Here is a 23,119-nt window from a genome sequence, read left to right as displayed (position 1 = left end):
CTCTAGCCACAGGCTTGAGGTCCAGTTTTCTTAGTTGAACCGGCTTGCCTTTGGAGTCTCTTTTCCATTGAGCTCCTTCCACGCATATGTCCATAAGGACTTGGTCCAACCTTTGATTAAAGTTGACCCTTCTAGTGTAGGGGCGTTCATCTCCTTGCATCATGGGCAAGTGGAATGCCAACCTCACATTTTCCGGACTAAAATCTAAGTATTTCCCCCGAACCATTGTGAGATAATTCTTTGGACTTGGATTCACACTTTGATCATGGTTCCTAGTGATCCATGCATTGGCATAGAACTCTTGAACCATTAAAATTCCGGCTTGTTGCATGGGGTTGGTTAGGACTTCCCAACCTCTTCTTCAGATTTCATGTCGGATCTCCGGATACTCATTTTTCTTGAGTTTGAAAGGGACCTCAGGGATCACCTTCTTCTTTGCCACAACATCATAGAAGTGGTCTTGATGGCTTTTGGAGATGAATCTTTCCATCTCCCATGACTCGGAGGTGGAAGCTTTTGTCTTCCCTTTTCCTTTTCTAGATGATTCTCCGGCCTTATGTGCCATTGATGGTAATGGAAAAACAAAAAGATTATGCTTTGACCACACCAAACTTAAAATATTGCTCGCCCTCGAGCAAGAGAAGAAAGAAGAGAAGAAGAAGAAGAAGAAAAGATGAAGGAGAGTGAGGGAAGGTGTTTCGGCCAAGGTGTAGAAGAGGGGGTTTGTAGTGTGTGAAAATGAAGTAGAATAGAAGGGTATATATAGGGAGGGCAGTGGGTGTAGTTTCGGTTATTTAGGGTGGCTTTGGGTGGGAAGGAGTTTTGAATTTTGAAGGTGGGTGGGGTTTATGGGGAAGAGTGGATGGATGTGAGTGGTGAAGGGGGTAATTGGAAAGAGAGATTGAAGTTGTTGGGAAGTGTGTTTATTGGAAAGAGAGAATGAATGTTGAGAAGAGGGGAGAATATGTTAGGTGGGGATCTTGTGGGGTCCACAGATCCTGAGGTGTCAAGGATTTACATCCCTGCACCAATTAGGCATGTAAAATGCCTTTGCACACTATTCTGGCGTTTAAACGCCGAAGTGATGCACACTCTAGGCGTTCAACGCCCATGTGTAGCATGTTTCTGGCGTTGAACGCCAGTTCCATGCTTGTTACTGGCGTTCAGCGCCAGCTTTCCTCAAGGCACATTCCTGGCGTTCAAACGCCAGGATGTTGCTTGTTTCTGGCGTTCAGCGCCAAAAACATGCTCTGTTCTGGCGTTGAACGCCAGCCAGATGCACCTTACTGGCGTTAAACGCCAGTAAGTTCTTTCCTCCAGGGTGTGATTTTTCTTCTGCTGTTTTTTATTCTATTTTTAATTTTAATAATTTTTTTCGTGACTCCACATGATCATTAACCTAATAAAACACAAAATAACAATAAAATTAAAATTAGATATATAAAAATTGGGTTGCCTCCCAACAAGCGCTTCTTTAATGTCATTAGCTTGACAGTGGGCTCTCATGGAGCCTCACAGGTATTCAGAGAATGATGAGGGCCTCCCAACACCAAACTTAGAGTTTGAATGAGGGGGCTTCTCAACACCAAACTTAGAGTTTGGTTTTGGCCTCCCAACACCAAACTTAGAGTTTGACTGTGGGGGCTCTTTTTGGCTCTGTACTGAGAGAAGCTTTTCATGCTTCCTATCCATGGTTGCAGAGGAAGGTCCTTGAGCTTTAAACACAAGGTAGTCCCCATTCAATTGAAGGACTAATTCTCCTCTGCTAACATCAATCACAGCTTCTGCTGTGGCTAGGAAGGGTCTTCTAAGGATGATGCATTCATCTTCTTCCTTCCTAGTGTCTAAGATTATGAAATCAGCAGGGATGTAAAGGCCTTCAACCTTTACTAACACGTCCTCTACTAATCCATAAGCTTGTCTTACTGACTTGTCTGCCAATTACAATGAGAATAAGGCAGGCTGTACCTCAATGATCCCCAGTTTCTCCATTACAGAGAGTGGCATAAGGTTTTTGCCTGACCCCAAGTCACACAGAGCCTTGTTAAAGGTCATGGTGCCTATGGTACAGGGTATTAAGAATTTACCAGGATCTTGTCTCTTTTGAGGTAAAGTTTTCTGAATCCATGTATCTAGTTCACTAATGAGCAAGGGGGGTTCACCTTCCCAAGTCTCATTACCAAACAACTTGGCATTCAGCTTCATGATAGCTCCTAGATATTGAGCAACTTGCTCTCCAGTTACATCTTCATCCTCTTCTGAGGAAGAATAGTCTTCAGAGCTCATGAATGGCAGAAGGAGATTTAGTGGAATCTCTATGGTCTCTATATGAGCCTCAGATTCCTTTAGGTCCTCAATGGGAAACTCCTTCTTGTTTGAAAGACGTCCCAGGAGGTCTTCCTCACTAGGATTTTCGTCCTTCTCCTCCCTTGTGCATTCGGCCATATTGATCACATCAATGGCCTTGCACTCTCCTTTTGGATTCTCTTCTGTATTGCTTGGGAGAATACTGTGAGGAGTTTCAATAACTTTCTTACTCAGCTGGCCCACTTGTGCCTCCATATTTCTAATGGAGGATCTTGTTTCACTCATGAAACTTAAAGTGCCTTTTAACAGATCAGAGACTAAGTTTGCTAAATTAGAGGGGCTCTGTTCAGAATTTTCTGTCTGTTGCTGAGAAGATGATGGAAAAGGCTTGTTATTACTGAGCCTATTTCTTCCACCATTATTAAAGCCTTGTTGAGGCTTTTGTTGATCCTTCCATGAGAAATTTGGATGATTTCTCCATGATGAGTTATAGGTGTTTCCATAAGGTTCACCCATGTAATTAACCTCTGCCATTGCAGGGTTCTCAAGATCATAAGCTTCTTCAGAAGCTGCCTTTTTAGTACTGTTGGATGCATTTTGCCATCCATTCAGACTTTGAGAGATCATGTTGACTTGCTGAGTCAACACTTTGTTCTGAGCCAATATGGCATTCAGAGTATTAATTTCAAGAACTCCCTTCCTCTGAGGTGTCCCACTATTCACGGAATTCCTCTCAGAAGTGTACATGAATTGGTTATTTGCAACCATGTTAATAAGTTCTTGAGCCTCTTCAGGCGTTTTCTTTAGGTGAATGTATCCACCTGCGGAATGGTCCAATGACATCTTGGAAAACTCAGATAGACCATAATAGAATATATCTAATATGGTCCATTCTGAAAACATGTCAGAAGGACACTTTTTGGTCATCTGCTTGTATCTTTCCCAAGCTTTATAGAGGGATTCACCATCTTTTTGCTTGAAGGTCTGGACATCCACTCTAAGCTTACTCAGCTTTTGAGGAGGAAAGAATTTATCCAAGAAGGCCGTGACCAGCTTATCCCAGGAGTCCAGGCTATCTTTAGGTTGTGAGTCCAACCATGTTCTAGCTCTGTCTCTTACAGCAAAAGGGAAAAGCATGAGTCTGTAGACTTCAGGATCTACTTCATTCGTCTTAAAAGTCTCACAAATCTGCAAGAACTCAGTTAAAAACTGGTAAGGATCTTCAGATGGAAGTCCATGAAACTTGCAGTTCTGTTGCATTAAAGCAACTAATTGAGGTTTCAGCTCAAAATTGTTTGCTCCAATGGCCGGAATGGAGATGCTTCTTCCATCAAATTTGGAAGTTGGTTTAGTGAAATCACCAAGCATCCTCCTTGCATTATTGTTGTTAGGTTCGGCTGCCATCTCCTTCTCTTGTTCGAAAATTTCAGAAAGGTTGCCTCTGGATTGTAGTAATTTAGCTTCTCTTAGTTTCTTCTTCAGACTCATTTCAGGTTCTGGATCAGCTTCAACAAGAGTGTCTTTTTCCTTGTTCCTGCTCATATAGGGAAGAAGAGAACAAGAAAAGAAAGAGGAATCCTCTATGTCACAGTAAAGATATTTCTTTATGTTAGTAGAAGAAGAAGGGAAGAGGAGTGAAGAAGAATGGGTAAGGATAGAGGTAGTGATTTAAGATGAAGAGAGGTGAAGAAAGGTGTTAGTAGATAAATAAATAAATGGAAGAAGGGGAGAGGGAAGAAATTTCGAAAATAAATTTGAAAAGAAGTTAAATGATTTTCGAAAATAAAAGGTAAGATAGAATTAAAATTAAAACAATTAATTAATTAAAAAGAATTTTTGAAAAAGAGGGAGGTATTTTCGAAAATTAGAGAGGAAAAAGTAGTTAGGTGGTTTTGAAAAAGATAAGAAACAAACAAAAAGTTAATTAGTTAGTTGAAAAAGATATTAAAATCAAATTTGAAAAGATAAGAAGATAAGAAGTTAGTTAAGATATTTTAAAATCAAATTTTTGAAAAAGATAAAATTTTTAAACAGATATGATATAAAAGATATGATTTTTGAAAAGATAAGATTGAAAAGATATTTTTTGAAAATATATGATTTTAAAAGATATGGTTTTTTTTTAAAAAGATATAATTGAAATTAGTTTTGAAAAAGATTTGAATTTTAAAATCATAATTAATGACTTGACTCACAAGAAATCACAAGATATGATTCTAGAACTTAAAGTTTGAATCTTTCTTAACAAGAAAGTAACAAACTTGAAATTTTTGAATCAAAACATTAATTGATGATGTGATTTTCGAAAATATGATATAAAGATAAGAAAAAGATTTTGAAAATATTTTGAAAAAGATTTTTGAAATTTTCGAATATGATAAAAAATGGAAAAGATATGATTTTTGAAAAAGATTTTAAAAAGATAAGATTTAAAAAGATAAGATATTTATTATTTTTATATATTTTTTTATTTTTGAAAATTTTTTTTATGAGAGAGAAAAATACTAAAAATGACTCACAACATGAAAATTATGAATCAAAACTCATGATGCATGCAAGAACACTATGAATGTCAAGATGAACACCAAGAACACTTTGAAGATCATGATGAACATCAAGAAAATATTTTTGAAAAATTTTTTAGGCAAAGAAGACATGCAAGACACCAAACTTAGAAATCTTTAATGCATGGACTCTAACAAACGAAAAATGCATATGAAAAACAACAAACAACACAAAATAAGAAAACATCATGATCAAACAAGAAGACTTGTCAAGAACAACTTGAAGATCATGAAGAACACTATGAATGCATGAAATTTTTGAAAATAATGCATAAATTTTAAAAACATGCAATTGACACCAAGCTTAAAAATTGACTCAAGACTCAAACAAGAAACACAAAATATTTTTTGTTTTTATGATTTTATGATTTTTTGTATTTTTATTATTTTTTTCGAAAATGTTCTTTTGGAAAAACGAAAAATAAAGAAAAAAAATTTTTGAAAGATTTTTGAAAACTTTTTTTTAAAAGAAAATAAAAGAAAATTACCTAATCTGAGCAACAAGATGAACCGTTAGTTGTCCAAACTCGAACAATCCCCGACAACGGCGCCAAAAACTTGGTGGACGAAATTGTGATCATCAATGTTGTACTCTTTGTTTTTGTATGGAATTTATTTCATGATAATGGCTCTTTGCTATGTGTGGACACAACTTCGTTCAACTAACCAGCAAGTGTACTGGGTCGTCCAAGTAATAAACCTTACGTGAGTAAGGGTCGATTCCACAGAGATTGTTGGTATGAAGCAAGTTATGGTCATCTTGTAAATCTCAGTTAGGCAGATTTAAATAAATTATGGAATTTGGAAAATCAAATAATAGTAAATAAACATAAAATAAAGATAAAGTTACTCATGTATTTCCATGGTGGAAATTTCAGATAGGTGTATGGAGATGCTGTGCTCCTCCTGAATCTCTGCTTTCCTACTGCTTCATCCAATCCTTCTTACTCCTTTCCATGGCAAGCTGTATGTAAGGCATCACCGTTGTCAATGGCTACATCCCATCCTCTCAGTGAAAAAGGTCCAAATGCTCTGTCACAGCACGGCTAATCATCTGTCGGTTCTCAATCATGTTGGAATAGAATCCCTTGATTTTTTTGCGTCTGTCACTAACGCCCAGCCTTCAGGAGTTTAAAGCTCGTCACAGTCATTCAATCCCAGAATCCTACTCGGAATACCATAGACAAGGTTTAGACTTTTCGGATTCTCATGAATGCCACCATCAATTCTAGCTTATACCACGAAAATTTTGATTAAGGAATCCAAGAGATATGCGCCCGGTCTAAGGTAGAACGGAAGTGGTTGTCAATCACGCGCGTTCATAGGTGAGAATGATGATGAGTGTCACGGATCATCACATTTATCAAGTTGAAGTGCAACGAATATCTTAGAATAGGAATAAATCGAATTGGATAGAAAATAATAGTAATTGCATTGAAACTTGAGGTACAGCAGAGCTCCGCACCCTTAATCTATGGTATGTAGAAACTCCACCGTTGAAAATACATAAGTGAAAGGTTCAGGCATGGCCGAATGGCCAGCCCCCACCCCCACCCCCAAAACGTGATCAATAGTCTCCTCAGATGAATAATAAAATAAAACTGAGACCAAAAGATGTCTAATACAATAGTAAATTATCCTATTTATACTAGACTAGCTACTAGGGTTTACAGGAGTAAGTAATTGATGCATAAATCCACTTCCGGGGCCCACTTGGTGTGTGTTTGGGCTGAGCTTGATCTATCCACGAGCTAAGGCTTCTTTTGGAGTTGAACGCCAAGTTGTAACGTGTTTTGGGCGTTCAACTCCGGGTCGTGACGTGTTTCTGGCGTTTTAGTCTAGACAACAACATGGAACTGGCGTTGTGCGCCAGTTTACGGCGTCAATTTCCGAATAAAGTATGCACTATTATATATTGCTGGAAAGCTCTGGATGTCTACTTTCCAACGCCATTAAGAGCGCACCATTTGGAGTTTTGTAGCTCCAGAAAATCCATTTCGAGTGCAGAGAGGTCAGATTCCAACAACATCAGCAGTCATTTGTCAGCCTCTTATCAGAGTTTTGCTCAAGTCCCTCAATTTCAGCCAGAAATTACCTGAATTCACAGAAAAATACACAAACTCATAGTAAAGTCCAAAAATGTAAATTTAACATAAAAACTAATGAAAACATCCCTAAAAGTAGCTTGAACTTACTAAAAACTACCTAAAAATAATGCCAAAAAGCGTATAAATTATCCGCTCATCAGTGTACTAGAGTTTTCTTTCACATTCATCTTTATCAAGTTGCATGACAAATTGATAAATATCAACTTATGTAACAACTCATTCTTTGACCAAGTCAAAGATTGCAACCAGTGACGGACCCAGAAAATTTATGTTGGGGGGGCAAAAATAATACACGTTACTACTAAAATATATATTAATTTAAATTTAAAAATATAAAAGTGCACATTAATTATTCGAATAAAAAAAACCAAAAATTACATTAGTTGCTAACTTTCTTCGCTTCAAATCTTGAAGATTCTTCTCTTCTTGTTTTCATATTTTGAAAATGTTGAATAATTGTTTCATTATCAACTTGATTGAATGTATCTCTTTCTATATATGTAACTAAACAATCATTTAACCACTTATCTCCCATTCGATTACGAAGTCGACTCTTTATGATATTCATAGCAGAAAATGTTCTTTCAACTAATGTCGTTGCCACAGGTAGAATCAAAGCTAATTTCAACAGAAGAAATACCAATGGATAAACAATATACTTTTTTGTCTCAACTAACTTTTGAGATAATCCACTGATTTCATTTATATTTGAGAATTGATCATCAAGACGCATATCCAATATAAAATTCTCAAGTTGACTATCAAGTGCCAAAAGTTGAGTAGAAGAGAATTCATGTGGATAAAATTCAACTAAACGAAGCAACTTCTCCTTATCAAATGCAAAAAACGAGTCACTTGGATTCAGACAAGCTATACAAAGAAGTAACTCGGTATTTACCTATGTAAAACGATTGTTAAGCTCTTGAAGTTGTCTATCAATCACTTGATAAAATAATTCAACTTGAAAATGATGCAAGTTTGAGACCTTTTGAATTTTGCGCCTTGATCTTCCTTGTGTTACAAATATATCATTCATATTTGGAGCAAGAATATTGTGACTATCACAAAATAGTGAAACTTCATTGAGCAAAGAGGACCAACCATCATCTCTTATACTTTGCAATCGTTGCTTGGACACTTTAACCAATGTCATAGTATTTATAATGTCTTGATCACTTCTTTGTAGAGCTTAAGACAACTCATTAGTAACTCCTAATATACTTTTCATCAAATGTAAATTGAATACAAATTCAAAAGATTGAATATGATTCAATAATTGGCATGCTTCAGCTCTTTGTTCAAGATTATTTCCATCTTCCTCAATGACTTCAAGAACTTCTACCACGGAAGAAAAAAATAGAAATTAAGCTAAGTATTGTACCATAATGTGAGCTCCATCGAGTATCACCTGCTCTTTTCAATGTTGTTTTTTGATTTAAGCCATGCCCACTAGAAACATCTCCATTTTGTAATGCAACAATTGTCTTTTGCATTTGACTTTCACAAAGCATGTATTTACGTTTACAAGAAGCTCCAACAATATTGCACAAACTAGCAAGCAAATTAAAAAGTAGTGCAATTTCGACCTGTTTCTTTACAACAACCACAAGTGCTAATTGAAGTTGGTGAGCAAAACAATGAACATAAAAAGCACAAGCATTTTCTTTCAAGATCAAACTTTTTAAGCCATTAAATTCTCCCTACATATTAGTAGCTCCATCATAACCTTGTCTACATATTCTTGCTAAACTTAAATTATGCTTTGCTAATAAAGATTCCAAAACTACTTTTAACGACAATGCATTTGTGCTAGAAATATGGACAAGGCCAAGAAATCGCTCCATTACAATCCCTTCTTTGTTCACTGATGAGCGGATAATTTGTATACTTTTTGGCATTGTTTTTAGTATGTTTTTAGTATGATATAGTTAGTTTTTAGTATATTTTTATTAGTTTTTAATTAAAATTCACTTTTCTGGACTTTACTATGAGTTTGTGTGTTTTTCTGTGATTTCAGGTATTTTCTGGCTGAAATTGAGGGACCTGAGCAAAAATCTGATTCTGAGACTCAAAAGGACTGCAGATGCTGTTGGATTCTGACCTCCCTGCACTCGAAGTGGATTTTCTGGAGCTACAGAAGCCCAATTGGCGCGCTCTCAACGGCGTTGGAAAGTAGACATCCTGGGCTTTCCAGCAATATATAATAGTCCATACTTTGCCCAAGATTTGATGGCCCAAACCGGCGTTCAAAGTCACCTCAAGGAATTCCAGCGTTAAACGCCGGAACTGGCACCTAATTGGGAGTTAAACGCCCAAACTGGCGCTAAAGCTGGCGTTTAACTCCAAGGAGAGTCTCTACACGAAATTTCTTCATTGCTCAGCCCAAGCACACACCAAGTGGGCCCGGAAGTGGATTTTTATGTCATTTACTCACTTATGTACTAGTTTTCTATAAGTAGGACCTTTTACTATTGTATTAGAGAGCTTTTAGCAGACTCTTGGGTAGCAATCTTTGTTTTATGCTATCTTAGACCTTTGGGAGGCTGGCCATTCGGCCATGCCTAGACCTTGTTCTTATGTATTTTCAACGGTGGAGTTTCTACACACCATAGATTAAGGGTGTGGAGCTCTGCTGTACCTCGAGTATTAATGCAATTACTATTGTTCTTCCATTCAAATTCCACTTGTTCTTTATCCAAGATATCACTTGTTCTTCAACATGATGAAGGTGATGATTGACGCCCATCACCATTCTCACTCATGAACAAGGTGACTGACAACCATTCCTGTTCTACACGCATCCGAGGCTTAGTGAATATCTCTTGGATTTCTGATTGCACGATGCATGGTTGATCGCCTGACAACCGAGTGCTCGCCTGACAAACGAGCCAGCCATTCCGTGAGATCAGAGTCTTCGTGGTATAGGCAAGAACTGATGGCAGCATTCAAGAGAATCCGGAAGGTCTAACCTTGTCTGTGGTATTCTGAGTAGGATTCAATGACTGAATGACTGTGACGTGCTTCAAACCTGTAACCTACTGGGCGTTAGTGACAGACGCAAAAGAGTTATTCTATTCCGGTAGGGGAGGGAACCAAACCGGTGATTGGCAGCACTGTGACAGAGTGTGTGCATTAGCTTTCACTGCGTGGATGGGAGGTAGCTGCTGACAACAGTGAGACCCTATACGAGCTTGCCATGGAAAGGAGTAAGAAAGGATTGGATGAAGACTGTAGGAAAGCAGAGAGACGGAAGGGAAGGCATCTTCATACACTTGTCTGAAGCTCTTACACCAATGATATACATAAGTATCACTATCTTTATCTTCTATATTATTTTCGTTCATCACCATATATATCTGAGTTTGCCTGACTAAGATTTACAAGATGACCATAGCTTGCTTCAATACTAACAATCTCCGTGGGATCGACCCTTACTCACGTAAGGTTTATTACTTGGACGACCCAGTGCACTTGCTGGTTAGTCGTGCGAAGTTGTGTAATGCCATGGTATTAGGCGCACCAAGTTTTTGGAGCCATTACCAGGGATTATGAGAGTTGTGAAAAAGTATAGTTCACAATTTCGCACGTCAAGTTTTTGGCGCCGTTGCCGGGGATTGTTCATGTTTTGAGCAAGCTCTTTGTCCGGTAACATCAGTGCCAAAATCCGGCAACAACGTCAAGTTTTTGGCGCCGTTGCCGGGGATTGTTCATGTTTTGAGCAAGCTCTTTGTCCGGTAACATCAGTGCCAAAATCCGGCAACAGCACCAAGTTTTTGGCGCCGTTGCCGGGGATTGTTCATGTTTTGAGCAAGCTTTTGGTAACATCAGAGCCAAGATCCGGCAACAACATCAAATTTTTGGTGTTATTGCCCGGGATTGTTTAGGCTGGACAACTGACGGTTCATCTTGTTGCTTAGATTAGGTATTTTTTTTCGAAATTCTTGAAGGTGAATTCTAGAGTTTCATGATGATTTGTTGAAATCTGGCTGGCTGAGAAGCCATGTCTAATCTGATTGGACCGAGGTTTCAACTTATCACCACAAGAGCTTGTTGATTTCATATCAATCTTGCTTTTGGAGCAGTGATTTGCTAAGGCTTGGCTGACCTTTGGTCATGTCTAGTGTTTTGGACCGAAGCTTTCCTTGAAAGCTTGGCTGGCTGTGAAGCCATGTCTAATTCCTGGACCGGAGCCTTAGACTAGCATTGCACTGATTCCTGGAATTCTCATTAAGAATTTTGATACCTTTTTCCACTTAATTTTCGAAAAAATACAAAAAAATTTGCAAAATCATAAAAATCCAAAAATATTTCTTGTTTGAGTCTAGAGTCTCATCTTAAGTTTGGTGTCAAATGCATGTTTTTGTTATATTTTTCGAATCCATGCATATATTTTGTGTTCTAGTCTTTGAATTCTATTGACTTGAAGTACTTTTTGTGTCTCATATGCATTCTCATATTGTTAGTGTCAGTAGTACACAAACTGATAAGTTTGGTGTCTTGCATGCATTGTTATTTGATTCTTGTTGCATTTTGATTATTAAAAATCCAAAAATATTTTTAATTTGTGTCTTTTCAAGTCAATGATACAAAGAATTGAAGATTTAGAACATACTGCAGAGGAATTATACAGAAAAAGCTGAGCATTCAAAAATGCCCAGTGAAGAAGGCAGACTGGCGTTTAAACGCCAGCCAGGGTACCTGGTTGGGCGTTTAACGCCCAAAAAGGTAGCATTTTGGGCGTTAAACGCTAGAATGTATACCATTCTGGGCGTTTAACGCCAGGATGGTGCCAGGGGGAAGATTTTGTTTTCAAAATCAATTTTTTTCCAAGTTTTCAAAGTTTTTCAAAACCAAATCTTTTTCAAATCATATCTTTTCAATCAAATGTTTTCAAAATCAATTTCTCTCCTTTTTCAAAGATACTTACTAACAATTAATGATTTGATTGAACATTTGTTGCCTTTTCTGTTGAGAAAGGTTTAATGTTTGAATCATATCTTTTCTTGTTAGGCAAGTCATTAGTTTTCAAAATCAAATCTTTTCAAATTATTTTCAATTCATATCTTTTCAAATTGTTTTCAATTCATATCTTTTAAAATTGTTTTCAAATCATATCTTTTCAATCATATCTTTTTAAAACCATAACTGTTCAATTAAAACTTTTTAACCACATCTTTTTCAAAATAGTTTTCAATCAAATCTTTTTAATTTCTAATTTTAAAATCTTTTTTTTCAAAAATCACTTGATTTCTTTCTCACTTTGAATTTTCGAAAATTATCAATCAAATTTTCAAAATATTTTCAAAATCTCTTGATTGAATTTTCGAAAATTCTCTTCCCTCCTTCCCACATCCTTCTATTTATGGAGTACCACTCCTTCTAAATGCACAATTCGAACCTTATCTAATTAAAGTTCGAATTCTCCCTCTCCTTCTTCTTTCTATTTCTCTTTTCCTCTGACATTTCAAGGAATCTCTATACTGTGACATAGAGGATTCCACATTCTCTTCTTCTTTTTCTCTTTCTTATGAGCAGAAGCAGAGACAAAGGCATTCTTGTTGAAGCTAACCCTGAACCTGAGAGAACCTTGAAGCGAAAGCTAAGAGAGGCCAAAACATAACTCTCTCTAGAGGACTTGACCGAATTCTTCAAGGAAGAAGACATGGCAGCCGAAAACAACAACAATGCCAACAATGCAAGGAAGGTGCTGGGTGACTTTACTGCACCTACTCCTGATTTCTATGGGAGAAGCATCTCTATCCCTGCCATTGGAGCAAACAACTTTGAGCTTAAGCCTCAATTAGTTTCTCTAATGCAACAGAATTGCAAGTTCCATGGACTTCCAATGGAAGATCCTCATCAGTTTTTAGCTGAATTCTTGCAAATCTGTGACACAGTCAAGACTAATGGGGTTAACCCTGAGGTCTATAGGCTGATGCTATTCCCTTTTGCTGTAAGAGACAGAGCTAGAATATGGTTGGATTCTCAACCTAAGGAAAGCCTGGACTCTTGGGAAAAGCTAGTCAATGCCTTCTTGGCAAAGTTCTTTCCACCACAAAGATGGAGCAAGCTTAGAGTGGAAGTCCAAACCTTCAGACAGAAGGATGGAGAATCCCTCTATGAAGCTTGGGAAAGATACAAACAATTAATCAGAAGATGTCCATCTGACATGCTTTCTGAATGGAGCATCATAGGTATTTTCTATGATGGTCTCTCTGAACTATCTAAGATGTCCTTGGATAGCTCTGCAGGAGGATCTCTTCATCTGAAGAAGACGCCTACAGAGGCTCAGGAACTAATTGAAATGGTTGCAAATAACCAATTCATGTACACTTCTGAAAGGAATCCTGTGAACAATGGGACTAGTCAGAAGAAAGGAGTTCTTGAGATTGACACTCTGAATGCCATACTGGCTCAGAATAAAATATTGACTCAACAAGTCAATTTGATTTCTCAAAGTCTGTCTGGAATGCAAAATGCACCAAACAGTACTAAGGATGCTTCATCTGAGGAAGAAGCTTATGATCCTGAGAACCCTTCAATGGAAGAGGTGAATTACCTAGGAGAACCCTATGGAAACACCTACAATTCTTCATGGAGAAATCACCCAAATTTCTCATGGAAGAATCAAGAGAGACCTCAACAAGGTTTCAATAACAATAATGGTGGAAGAAACAGGCCTGGTAACAACAAGCCTTTTCCATCATCTTCTCAGCAACAGACAGAGAGTTCTAAGCAGAATACTTCTGACTTAGCAACAATGGTCTCTGATCTAATAAAGACCACTCAAAGTTTCATGAATGAAACAAGGTCCTCTATCAGAAATCTGGAAGGACAAGTGGGTCAGCTGAGCAAGAAAATTACTGAACTCCCTCCTAGTACTCTTCCAAGTAATACAGAAGAAAATCCAAAGGGAGAGTGCAAGGCCATTAACATGGCCGAATTCTGGGAGGAAAGAAAGGAGGTGGACGCCACTGAGGAAGACCTCAGTGGGCGTGTACCACCCTCCTCTGAGTTCCTCAATGAGGAACAATGGAAATCTGAGGCTCAAATTGAGACTATAGAGATTCCATTGGACTTACTTCTGCCATTCATGAGCTCTGATGAGTATTCTTCCTCTGAAGAGGATGAGTATGTCACTGAGGAGCAAGTTGCTAAATACCTTGGAGCAATCATGAAGCTAAATGACAAGTTATTTGGAAATGAGACTTGGGAAGATGAACCTCCCTTGCTCACCAAAGAACTGGATGACTTGTCTAGGCAGAAACTGCCTCAAAAGAGGCAGGATCCTGGGAAGTTTTCTATACCTTGTACCATAGGCACCATGACCTTCAAGAAGGCCTTGTGTGACTTAGGGTCAAGTGTGAACCTCATGCCCCTCTCTGTAATGGAGAAATTAGGGATCATTGAGGTGCAAGCTGCAAGAATCTCATTAGAGATGGCAGACAATTCAAGAAAACAAGCTCATGGACTTGTAGAGAATGTTTTGGTGAAGATTGAAGACCATTACATTCCTACTGACTTCATAGTCCTAGAGACTGGGAAGTGCATGGATGAATCCATCATCCTTGGCAGACCATTCCTAGCCACAGCAAAGGCTGTGATTGATGTTGATAGAGGAGAGTTGATCATTCAAGTGAATGAAGAATCCATGGTGTTTAAGGCCCAAGGATATCCCTCTATCATCATGGAGAAGAATCATGAAGAGCTTCTCTCAAAACAGAGCCAAGCAGAGCCCCCACAGTCAAACTCTAAGTTTGGTGTTGGGAGGCCACAACCAAACTCTAAGTTTGGTGTTGAAACCCCACATTCAAACTCTAAGTTTGGTGTTGGGAGGTTTCAACAAGGTTCTGAGTGTTTCTGAGGCTCCATGGGAGTCCTCTGTCAAGCTAATGACACTAAAGAAGCGCTTGTTGGGAGGCAACCCAATGTTTTATAATTAATTATTTTCTTTTGTTATTTTATCTTTTTTGTAGGTTGATGATCATAAGAAGTCACAAAAATAATGAAAAAAGCAAAAACAGAATGAAAACAGGAAGAAAAACAGCACACCCTGGAGGAAGAAGCTGCTGGCGTTCAAACGCCAGTAAGCCTTGCTGTTGGGCGTTTAACGCCCAGTCTGGCACCCTTCTGGGCGTTTAACGCCAAAAAGGGGCACCAGACTGGCGTTAAACGCCAGTAAAGGGCAAGAACCTGGCGTTAAACGCCAGGAATGGGCACCAGCCCGGCGTTTAACGCCAGAAATGCCTCAAAACGTGATTTTGAGCAACTTTTGGTGCAGGGATGACTTTCCTTGACACTACAGGATCTGTGGACCCCACAGGACCCTACCATCACTCTCTCTCTTCTTCCCCCATTCACCAATCACCTCAATACCTCTTCCCCAAAAACCCTTCACCTATCAAATCCCATCTTTCTCTTCACCACTCACATCCATCCTTCATAAAACCCCACCAACCTCACCCTTCAAATTCAAACCACTTTCCCTCCCAAACCCACCCATTATGGCCGAACCTTCTCACCCCTCTCTCCTATATATACCCTTCTTCAACTCTTCATTTTCACACAACATAAACACCCTTTCTTCCCCCTCTTTGGCCGAATACACTACCACCTCCCCTCTTCCTCATTTCTTCTTCTTCTACTCTCTTCTTTCTTCTTTTGCTCGAGGACGAGCAAACATTTTAAGTTTGGTGTGGTAAAAGCGTTGCTTTTTCATTTTTCCATAACCATTTATGGCATCCAAGGCCGGAGAAACCTCTAGAAAGAGGAAAGGGAAGGCAAAAGCTTCCACCTCCGAGTCATGGGAGATGGATAGATTCCTCTCAAGGGTGCATCAAGACCACTTCTATGAAGTTGTGGCCTTGAAGAAGGTGATCCCCGAAGTCCCCTTTTCACTCAAAAAGGGTGAATATCCGGAGATCCGCCATGAGATCCGAAGAAGAGGTTGGGAAGTACTTACCAACCCCATTCAACAAGTCGGAATCTTGATGGTTCAAGAATTTTATGCCAATGCATGGATCACCAAGAACCATGACCAAAGTGTGAACCCGAATCCAAAGAATTATCTCACTATGGTTCGGGGAAATACTTGGATTTTAGTCCGGAGAGTGTGAGGGTGGCGTTCAACTTGCCTATGATGCAAGGAGATGAGCATCCTTACACTAGAAGGGTCAACTTTGATCAAAGGTTGGACCAAGTCCTCACAGTCATATGTGAAGAGGGCGCACAATGGAGGCAAGACTCAAGAGGAAAGCCGGTTCAATTGAGAAGGCATGACCTCAAGCCCGTGGCTAGAGGATGGTTAGAGTTCATACAACGCTCAATCATCCCCACTAGCAACCGGTCCGAAGTTACCATAGACCGGGCCATCATGATCCATAGTATCATGGTTGGAGAAGAAATAGAGGTTCATGAGGTTATAGCCCAAGAACTCTATAAGGTGGCGGACAAGACCTCCACCTTGGCAAGGTTAGCCTTTCCTCATCTCATTTGTCACCTCTGTTATTCAGTTGGAGTTGACATAGAGGGAGACATTCCCATTGATGAGGACAAGCCCATCACTAAGAAAAGGATGGAGTACACAAGAGATCTCACTCATCATGAGATCCCTGAGATTCCTCAAGGAATGAATTTTCCTCCACAAAACTAGTGGGAGCAACTAAACACCTCCTTAGGAGAATTAAGTTCCAACATGGGACAACTGAGGGTGGAGCATCAAGAACACTCCATCATCCTTCATGAAATTAGAGAAGATCAAAGAATCATGAGGGAGGAGCAACAAAGACAAGGAAGAGACATTGAGGAGCTCAAGCACTCCATAGGATCTTCAAGAGCAAGAAAGAGCCGCCATCACTAAGGTGGACCCGTTCTTTAATTTCCTTGTTCTCTATTCTTCTGTTTTTCGAATTTTTTATGCTTTATGTTACTCATGTTTATGTCTTGTGATCATTAGTGTCTTAGTGTCTATGCCTTAAAGTTATGAATGTCCTATGAATCCATCACCTTTCTTTAATAAAAATGTGCTTAATTGAAAAGGAAAGAATTGCATGAATTCTGAATTTTATAATAGTTTAATTAGTTTGATGTGGTGGCAACACTTTTGTTCTCTGAATGTATGCTTGAACAGTGCATATGTCTTTTGAATTTGTGGTTCATGAATGTTGGCTCTTGAAAGAATGATGAAAAAGGAGACATGTTACTGAGGATCTGAAAAATCAATAAAATGATTCTTGAAGCAAGAAAAAGCAGTGAATACCAAAAAAAAAAAAAAAAAAAAGAGAGAAGCAAACGAAAAAAAAAAAATATTTCGAAAAAAAAAAAGGGAAGAAAGAATAAAGTTGTGATCCAAGGCAAATAAGAGTGTGCTTAAGAACCCTGGACACCTCTAATTGGGGACTTTAGCAAAGCTGAGTCACAATCTGAAAAGGTTCACCCAATTATGTGTCTGTGGCATGTATGTATCCGGTGGTAATACTGGAAGACAGAGTGCTTTGGGCCACAGCCAAGACTCAATAAGTAGCTGTGTTCAAGAATCATCATACTTTACTAAGAGAATCATTAACACTATCTGGATTCTAAGTTCCCAAAGAAGCCAACCATTCTGGATTACAAGGGATAGAGTGAGATGCCAAAACTATTCAGAGGCAAAAAGATAAAAGCCCCGCTCATCTAGTTAATACTGATCTTCATAGATGTTTTTGGAATTCATTGCATATTCTCTTCTTTTTATCTTATTTGATCTTCAGTTGCTTGGGGACAAGCAACAATTTAAGTTTGGTGTTGTGATGAGCGGATAATTTGTATACTTTTTGGCATTGTTTTTAGTATGTTTTTAGTATGATATAGTTAGTTTTTAGTATATTTTTATTAGTTTTTAATTAAAATTCACTTTTCTGGACTTTACTATGAGTTTGTGTGTTTTTCTGTGATTTCAGGTATTTTCTGGCTGAAATTGAGGGACCTGAGCAAAAATCTGATTCTGAGACTCAAAAGGACTGCAGATGCTGTTGGATTCTGACCTCCCTGCACTCGAAGTGGATTTTCTGGAGCTACAGAAGCCCAATTGGCGCGCTCTCAACGGCGTTGGAAAGTAGACATCCTGGGCTTTCCAGCAATATATAATAGTCCATACTTTGCCCAAGATTTGATGGCCCAAACCGGCGTTCAAAGTCACCTCAAGGAATTCCAGCGTTAAACGCCGGAACTGGCACCTAATTGGGAGTTAAACGTCCAAACTGGCACTAAAGCTGGCGTTTAACTCCAAGGAGAGTCTCTACACGAAATTTCTTCATTGCTCAGCCCAAGCACACACCAAGTGGGCCCGGAAGTGGATTTTTATGTCATTTACTCACTTATGTACTAGTTTTCTATAAGTAGGACCTTTTACTATTGTATTAGAGAGCTTTTAGCAGACTCTTGGGTAGCAATCTTTGTTTTATGCTATCTTAGACCTTTGGGAGGCTGGCCATTCGGCCATGCCTAGACCTTGTTCTTATGTATTTTCAACGGTGGAGTTTCTACACACCATAGATTAAGGGTGTGGAGCTCTGCTGTACCTCGAGTATTAATGCAATTACTATTGTTCTTCCATTCAAATTCCACTTGTTCTTTATCCAAGATATCACTTGTTCTTCAACATGATGAAGGTGATGATTGACGCCCATCACCATTCTCACTCATGAACAAGGTGACTGACAACCATTCCTGTTCTACACGCATCCGAGGCTTAGTGAATATCTCTTGGATTTCTGATTGCACGATGCATGGTTGATCGCCTGACAACCGAGTGCTCGCCTGACAAACGAGCCAGCCATTCCGTGAGATCAGAGTCTTCGTGGTATAGGCAAGAACTGATGGCAGCATTCAAGAGAATCCGGAAGGTCTAACCTTGTCTGTGGTATTCTGAGTAGGATTCAATGACTGAATGACTGTGACGTGCTTCAAACCTGTAACCTACTGGGCGTTAGTGACAGACGCAAAAGAGTTATTCTATTCCGGTAGGGGAGGGAACCAAACCGGTGATTGGCAGCACTGTGACAGAGTGTGTGCATTAGCTTTCACTGCGCGGATGGGAGGTAGCTGCTGACAACAGTGAGACCCTATACGAGCTTGCCATGGAAAGGAGTAAGAAAGGATTGGATGAAGACTGTAGGAAAGCAGAGAGACGGAAGGGAAGGCATCTTCATACACTTGTCTGAAGCTCTTACACCAATGATATACATAAGTATCACTATCTTTATCTTCTATATTATTTTCGTTCATCACCATATATATCTGAGTTTGCCTGACTAAGATTTACAAGATGACCATAGCTTGCTTCAATACTAACAATCTCCGTGGGATCGACCCTTACTCACGTAAGGTTTATTACTTGGACGACCCAGTGCACTTGCTGGTTAGTCGTGCGAAGTTGTGTAATGCCATGGTATTAGGCGCACCAAGTTTTTGGAGCCATTACCAGGGATTATGAGAGTTGTGAAAAAATATAGTTCACAATTTCGCACGTCATTCACATACCGCAAACAAACAGCCATTTTCTCTTTAACAAAAATGTCTCAAGCTTCATCAACTAAAACAGCAAATAAATCATCTCCAAGATCATCAATAATAACTTTAGTAGTTTCACTTGCAGCAGCTCTAACAATATCTTTTTGAATTTTAGGTGCTACTAGTTTAAGGTTTCCACGAGCATTTTTGAAAACACGATCAATCTCTGTATTATGTTGAGCAAGAAAGCCAAGAAACTCCAAAAAATTACCTTGATTATTTGAATTGTGCGATTCATCATCACCACGAAAGGCCAATTCTTGACGCAATAAGAACCTAATGCACTCAATTGTTGCTGTTAAGTGAGTTCGATAATCTCTTTTAGCTTGTTCTGAATGCTTTTGAAAAACAACTTCAATATGTTGCTTTTGCTTCATGAGTGCTTCGCATTTTCTTCGAGCTTGATTATGAGCACTATCATGATTTCCAACATGTGTTTGTAATCGCTCCTTCTTTTTCCAATTTGAAAAGCCCTCTTTTACAAAAGCATCACCACTCGCACCATCAAGTTTCATAAGATAGCAACAGAGACAAAAGACAGCATCTTTTGAAATACTATATTCCAACCAATTGCCAAATTCATCAAACCAATCAGCATTAAATCTACGGAGAGAAGTTCCAAAATATATTTGTGGAAAATTATGTTCTCTTGGTTGACAAGGACCTTTTTACAAATAAGCTCGTCTAACTTCATCTCTGTCATTTGAATCATAATTTGAAATTTTGGGTCGTTGTCCAGGATCAACTACTAGACTTTTCACATTAAATTCTAAGAACTTCTTTTTATTAGAAGAGACTAATGAAATGACTTCAGATTCTAGTAGTAGCTTTCTTTTGAAATATTTTTCCATTACTATTTCTAAAAATAGAAATATATATATTCTAAATTAGTAAATTGATCAATTCACTTTAAAAATTTATATGCAATATAATTACATATAATAGAATAGAATGAAAGATAAACAAATAAATAATAAGGATCACTAAATTGAGAATAAAAAAAAATATATAAATTTATGAAGAGAATAAAAAAATAGGTTAATACCTAAATTATAATTGTTTGAATTAAAATTTGCAATTGAAAATATCAAAAAGAGAAACAATGAAATTAAAAGATACATAGAGTCATAGAGAGCTATACAAAACAAAATAGAGAATTTAAAATTTATCTTTTAATGAAGAGAAGATGACCACTAGACAAGGAATAGAAAAAGAAGATTGAAAATATGAAACTAAAAAAAGGGTTTAAGAGAATAAATGAGTTACTGGCTAGGATTTAAAAATAGAAGAAGACTAAATTTAATTAGGTTAACTAATAGTTAAAATCATAAAAAGATAAAATAGGCTTAGACTTTTAATATTTGGGCTTAATTTATTTGTAGTGGGATCATTTAAAATTTAAAGTATGAGCATATATATATATATATATATATATACATTTTTTTTGTTAAAATGATCAAATGTCACTGGGCAAGTGCCTCCCCATTCATGACAATGGGTCCGTGCCTGATTGCAACTAAGCTAACTTATGTTCAAGTTGTAAATTTTGACTAGAACTTTGACTATGCAAGTTGGACAACTTACAAGTAATTTCACGAATTTTCTAACTTGATAAGAACCATTTGCATCATACTTAATTCTAGGCCAAATTTAAGTTCTATAATATTCTTTAATTTTTTTAAAATTTTATTATGCTCCACTTTTATTACTTATAACATCTAGCCATTTTTATCGATTTTAAATTAAAAAAAATTGCTTTTTTTTTATATTTATCTCAAAAAATTCAAAATAATTTCTCAAAAATGACTTAATATTAAACAAATACATGCCTTAAAATATATGAATATATTATTCTCAAGCATAATAATATTCTTATAAATGTAATTTATATAACCTTAGAATAAATGCCAACTATAAACCTTGATTTATTTAATTCCTCTTTATTGACAAACAAGTGATCAATAGAGTTTAAATATGAACATGTCACAGAAACAGAGGATCAATATCATTATGTAAGTGTTGAATATAATATTACTTTACATTAGTATCATTTTTGTATTATCAGTCAAATTAAAGTGGTGAATCAATTTATAATTATTAAACTTATAATTGAAAATCAATTAAGTGTTTCAGTTAAGGATGACGTTAAATCAGTAAAACTAGAGGTTTAAAAGTTTAATTAAAATTTAATTAGAATCGAATCAAATATAATAAAATAATATGTTTATATATAAAATATATATATATATATATATATATATATTTTAGAACAAACAATTTTTTAAATTTTATTATTTTAAATTGATTAACTAATAAAAATATTATACTGATTCAACCGATTAATTAATTTTTTAATTTTTTAACCAATTTATTATCAATCAATTTTTTATTTAAATTAGACCGATCGATTCTCATTTAATTTGATTAAACTAGTCAGTTGAATCTGATTCTCTTCCCATCACTCTTATTTATCCACATATAATGGGACTGAACTTTTATATAACCTCCCCATTCACAATCAGGATTTCTCTTTAATGTTGTTCTTTCAATTTAATGTTAATGTAGTAAATTATTAATTGTAACTCCTAAAAATAATTGATGCATAAACAGTAAACTACCATTAAATTAACTAGAAAAGGTGAGTCAGCTAAAAGAAGGAAAGTGATGGAAACTTGTATGTTTTGGTATAATGAATAAGTATTTATTTGAAAAATTGTGATAAATTTATAATTTTTTAAAAAATATATATAAATTTTTAAGAAAACTTTATGATGTTTTTATAAGTTTTTTGAGAAAAAATAAATTAAAATATTTTTTTCGTCTTTATGGTGGGAGCGAGGAAGGTGAGGAGAAGGATGATGGTGATAAAGGGTATTTTAATCAAAAATTTGAAAAATGATGATTTTTAAGCGTTTTTAAACGTTGAGGATGATTTTAATAACAAAAAAATCGATGATGATTTTGATTTTGACCTAAGATGTTAGGAACGAAAAAAGCACTTAACTTTTTTTATAAGTTTTTTGAGAAAAAATAAATTAAGTCTCTAAAAATTGTAATGTTATATTTATTATAAGTTTCTAATAAAATTAAGATTTTATTATTTTGTTGATTCTTATAATTTTACAAAAATTTTAATTAAATTTCTATATTTTTTTAATTGGATACTTATACTAGTTTTAATTTTATAATTAGATTTTTTAATATAAAAAATATTAGAGTTAACTAAATATTTTTTTAGATATTAAAAATATCTATAATTAAAAATTTAATTAGATCTTTAACTATATATTTTTTGAAAAAATATTTTATTAATTTTAATATTTTTATATAAAAAATTTAATAAATCTAATTATAAATTTAATAAAATTATAAAAAACAACAGACTAATTAAATCTAAAATTAAATTGAAAATAAAATGCTAAAACACGTCTAACAACTTAATTTGTACGGATCTATAAATTCAATAAAATGTTGCAAACTTACAACTTTTTCAAAACTCTAGGATAGTTTACTTTTTATTTTTAGTATCTATATTGGGACTACAGGATTATCATTTTCATCAGGTAATTGGTATTGATTGAATGGGCAGAA

General features: G+C 36.6%; 1 non-coding gene across 1 annotated transcript; it reads right to left on the bottom strand.

Moving 5' to 3' along the window:
- Positions 1-13,046: 13,046 nt before the first annotated feature.
- On the bottom strand, positions 13,047-13,150 carry LOC130952828 (small nucleolar RNA R71). Its single transcript, XR_009075004.1, has one exon. It is a non-coding gene; the product is annotated as a small nucleolar RNA R71 (small nucleolar RNA).
- Positions 13,151-23,119: the final 9,969 nt, after the last annotated feature.

Source organism: Arachis stenosperma, chromosome 9 (assembly GCF_014773155.1).
Source record: "Arachis stenosperma cultivar V10309 chromosome 9, arast.V10309.gnm1.PFL2, whole genome shotgun sequence".
NCBI lineage: Eukaryota > Viridiplantae > Streptophyta > Magnoliopsida > Fabales > Fabaceae > Arachis > Arachis stenosperma.
This window is presented reverse-complemented; position numbering and strand designations above follow the sequence as displayed.